The following is a 4,992-nucleotide window of genomic DNA, read 5'->3' as shown; positions in this document are numbered from 1 at the left end:
TTTCTATAAGTTTCCTTGCAAAAAAGAGTATTTAGACTATTAAGCTCTAGAATAGAATATAACCACAACTAAGACTACAACAAACATTTATTACTTTTATGGCTGTAAATGTCTAGTTTTTAGATTAAAAATTGCATTCCCCCAAAATAAAAAAGCATAAAATAAAATAGGGTTATTTTCTTCTATATGAGTCAATAATTTTAAAGTTAACACAATTTTCTGGGAAATTTCTAAGTTTGGGGCACCAGGCTAGGCATTTTCAACTGATTTCTGATTCAATTTCCCTGGTAGTCTTGTAAACTAGGCAATATTGTCTAAATATATTTATTAATTCATATATTGTTCCATATAGTGACATGAGATTTAGGTAGACTAAGCAAATTGCCAATGGAGTAAACTGGAATAAGCTGGAAGTGACAAAGCTGCTATTCTAAAACCAAGTCAGGATGACTCTGAATTTAGTGTTCCTTCCCTCTTCACCTTTTTTCCCACAGATATCCAACTTAAACTAAGAAACAAACAAAAAACATATGGCAAAATACAGCCCCTCATTCCAATAGGCTACTTTCCCAAAGATCCCTTTAGGATGATGAGAAGCCAATGACATGATTTGCTATTTAAACCTATAGACCCTTTAATCCAAATAATTTAAGGAATCTGTTGGTTTTCCTTATAGCTTGGGTAAGACTTGATAAAGTAATAAGACTGAGACCCAATGACCAGAACTCAAATATTACAAGGGACAGTACATCCAAGAAGATAACTTTATCAGGAAAGAAAGGCTCAATTGTTGATCCCACCCTCAAGATCTACAGAATCTTTGGAGCTGTTAAGAGAGGATCCAATGATTGGTTTTGAAATTTGATTTTCTAAGGATGACATTGTTTCTAGTTTTCAGGAACAAAAACACTGGCCTCCCAATGACCCCCAATGGACTCCCTTCCTGGTATGTGTACCATTGTGTAGTTGTATCCATGAAGTACTGAGGAAAAGGTCTCAGGTGTGTTGGTCTGGTGTTAGGTTATAAATTCAATCACAGTTTCCATCCCAGACCTCATCTGCTCTATAGGACAGATGCTTTGGTAGTCCATTGAGAAGCTCATATGACAAATAGCTGATGTTTCTTACAATCAGAAAGAAACAGGTCTCCTGCCGTAGCTACCCAAATGAGCTTAAGGGATTTTGATCATTTCAGCTCCACCCAACATCTTTTTTATTTTTATTCTTTATTTATTTTTGGAGATGGTTGTACTAAACAGTGTCTGAAGGGCTGGGGTCCATTCATTGATATTTGGCCTCCTAAGAAGGTCTGAATGCTTAGTGTTTGGGTCTAATGATACTGGAGCCCAACAGGGCCACCCCAGTTAAGATCAACAGGGATAGTAGATGGTGCCAGCATAAAATTCTTGCACTCAGGGCCGGAGAGATAGCATGGAGGCAAGGCATTCGCCTTTCATGCAGGAGGTCATTGGTTTGAATCCCAGCGTTCATATGGTCCCCTGTGACTGCCAGGAGCAATTTCTGAGCGTGGAGCCAGGAATAACCCCTGAGCACTGCCGGGTGTGACCCAAAAACCACAAAAAAAAAAAAATAAAAAATTTCATGCACTCTAATTTCTTCAAATATTGTCTCCACTCAATATCTTTTCTTATTTCATCTTCCACTATTTATTCACTTTTGGTCTAAATTAGCTGTACTGGTCCTGAAGCAACTAGACAGGAAATTGTTCTATAAAGGGTTAAGTGCTAGAAAAAATAAAATAAAATAAAATAAAATAAAATAAAATAAAAAGGATTAAGTGCTGAGAGCCTTCCTCCAAGTCAGTCACATAATGTCTCTGCTCGCCTGTTTCTGGTTCTGTTAGTATGTTTTCTTGATATTCTTTCACTTTAGAAACACATATGAATCTAGATTTAGTTTGGTGTAGTGTTAAATAATTAAGGATGGGGCTGGATGGCGATGGATGGAGGTGGATTTCTCTGTCTGCCATCCCAGGCCACGTGGCTCAGCAACCCCCATGCAGCCGGCGAGTCGCCCAGGTGAAATCACTCACTCACAGGCAGGCTTCAGGAAGAATCATCTTTATTTAGGCCCTAGCCACCACGTGTGTGTGGCCTATCTCATAACCTTTTAAGCATTCGGCCATTCTTAGCCCTGCATCTTATAATTCAGTCATCTTCCCCCGAGCGCCCAGCAGGGCCAAAAGGCAAAGACCCTTAATCCCCTGGCTTCCGGGTTTATCTACCTATTCCAAGACCCCTCCCAGGAATGGGAGGGGCTCGCAGGTAAAGTCACACCTATTATCCGGTTCCCAAGACCCCTCCCAGAAATGGGTGGGTCTCAGATAAGTACCCTACAGTTTGGGAACCTATTTTTTAAAATATATTTTTATTTAAGTAACATGATCATAGTTGGGTTACAGTCATAACCAGAACACCCCCTTCACCAGTGTAACATAACCCCCACATCCCTTCCCATCCCCTGCCTGTATTCGAGACAGGCATTCTACTACAGTTATTTGTTTTTAAGTTCAGTAAGTTGTATTTTTTTCCTTAAAGGATAAGAGTAAATATATATATATAGTAAAGGTGTGATAGTGGCAATCGCCGTTGTTTTCATAGGTCCAGAAAAATGGGAAAATGAAAAAAAATCCTTGACCTGATTACAAAAAGACCTCACCCCAGAAGTTTATTGGCATAAGACCAACTCGGTTCCAGGCATACCAGTCCGTCCAACTCGAGTCATTCTCAAGGTCCCAGTGAAACTTTTTCACACTTTAGCTATTGTTGGTATCAGATTCTTATATTTAAAGACTCTGGATTCTGTGCATTTCTTTCATCGATGTCAGGCTGATGTGGAGCATCCTCTAGTTTCAGCATACCATTAAATGCGGAGCGATCTGCCCTGCATGCAGACTGTTGCTGAGTCGTCTGGGTATTGAGAGCACTCTTTGGAGTAAGTCAATGCCAAAGCAGTGGTAGGTCTTCCCTGGTAGAGGCTTGGATCCTGATAATGTTATAGACAAATGTGGTTGTTTCCATAAATGGTATCCATTGTTCAGGTGTGTGTGGGTGATGCCCATTCTTCTGAGGCCTAAGCCAAATCATTATGCCAATGGGAACCGATTTTTAAAAAAATTTACTTATCTTTGTAAGTTACTCAGCATATGCTTCCAGGCAACATTCTTTAGATAGATCTCTGTTTTAGCCATATACTCTTTGGAAAAGGCAAGCTCTTCAGGAGAAAGGCTAGGATATTCCCCCTCCTGGCTTGTTTTCCCCTTTTCAAGGATATAGGGGAAAAAATCTTCTCTATCTTTATGAGCTAACAATGCCAGTAGTTGCAAAGGACATAATAAATCCTTTCTATCTCCATTGGTTGGATACTGACCTTCAGATCTTCCCTCTTGGCTCTCCTGAGATTTTCTTCCATGTGATCCTGTTGTTCTATGACACATTCCACAATTTCTAATTTGCTTTCCAGCAACTCAGGGACAACTTTTCATTCAGCTAAGCCTACTGCAGCCTTTCAATAAACTCTATTGGAATAAGGACCACTTCCGGGCTACTCTGGTCAGAGTCCTGCCCTGCAAGATCCAGAGATCATTCTCTGTCATACTCTTTGGGCACCCGGGAGGCAGAAGGTCACTGGGGTTGAGGCAGCCAACTGCCAGCACAGGAAGTTCAGCAGAAGCAGCCCAGGACCTCCAAGGAGCTCCAGGCTACAGAAGAAAAGGTCTGGGAGGTTTCACAACTCCATGCAACTGCCAATTCTCAGCTCCCACATTCCTCTCTCCACTCAATATCTTGACAGTAACCTCCAGAAACAGTTTGAACCACAAATGCCCAGCTAATCTGCTATTGAATTCTAGAAGCACAGAACCTCTGAAATGATTGTTTGATATGTTTGGGAGTAAATTGTTAAGCAGCAATAGAAAACTGATTATTTTCTTTTCGAAACTTTCCCATGGTTGACACTAAAGCAGACCTGGCTAGGTTATATCTATTCTTGACAATTCCTTCCTGCATCATGTTTTACCCTCTGACTCCCTCTTTTTTATAATCTGATTAAGTAAATAAATTACAACTGAGAACCACAATATACAAGACTGAAATTAGGCATTGTGCTATTCCAGGGGACAATCGTTAATGTGAATGGTGCACCCTGGAGACATTCTTATAAAATTTATACAACTCTGGGGTAGCTCTGCCAGCACAGATGAAGTGACTGGTCCCAGATTTTCTGTGGTTGAAGCCAATAGAATAGCTTCTCCAGCTTTCAGATGAGAAAAGTAGTAGTAAAGTAATCCATTTGCACCAGTGCTGCTGGACCCATCTTGTGATTACAGGCAAAACCCAAGGGTTTAGATCCTTATTATCTTCTCCATCTCAGGAGAGAATATACAGGATATGACCAGTTATTGGTCTAGTTCCAGCTGTCTGTGTAATTGGTTGGCTAGTCAGCACATGGTTCATCTCCTTCTACAATTTAAATTGCTCAGTAGTCGATGGGATAAATAATAATATCACCCTATAAAGGGACTGGAGATTACAGTGAATTCATACCTACCTACTCTGCTAAAGTCAGTACCTTATGCTTCAAAAGCATCCCACCTCCCCACCACATTCCCCACCCCAAATCTAGATCAACAATTTAGAGTTGAACTATTTCGACATTTCCAGCAGGTGGTGCTGTGACTTGATTTTATTTATTTTGGTTTGTTGGTCTCTGGGGGTGTCTGTAAATATTGAGAGTTTGTCAGTTGGAAGGGAGAGAGGCATGAAGGGGTCCAGTCACTTCTCTAACTTGCTGGGAGGGAGGCTAGTTCATGTCTGTGGCATCACTTATCTCATCCCTCCCTAGGGTTGCAGATCTGAGACTTCTGTGTCTTCTGTTAGTGCAATTCATGAGATAAATTCCTCTTGAAGAATCAGGCAAAGGGACAATAATTTGGAGCAGCATTTCTCAACTTTCTGACTATGGTCCCTCTAG

The 4,992-nt window shown here is 40.7% G+C and overlaps 1 pseudogene; it reads right to left on the bottom strand.

Annotated features, from left to right (window-relative positions):
• Positions 1-1,601: 1,601 nt before the first annotated feature.
• Positions 1,602-3,602, bottom strand: LOC126007009 (DNA replication complex GINS protein SLD5-like; annotated as a pseudogene).
• Between the last annotated feature and the right edge of the window lie 1,390 nt (positions 3,603-4,992).

Source organism: Suncus etruscus, chromosome 4, assembly GCF_024139225.1.
Source record: "Suncus etruscus isolate mSunEtr1 chromosome 4, mSunEtr1.pri.cur, whole genome shotgun sequence".
Classification (NCBI taxonomy): Eukaryota; Metazoa; Chordata; class Mammalia; order Eulipotyphla; family Soricidae; genus Suncus; species Suncus etruscus.
Note: the sequence above shows the minus strand (reverse complement) of the source record. Positions and strands in the feature narration are given on the sequence as shown.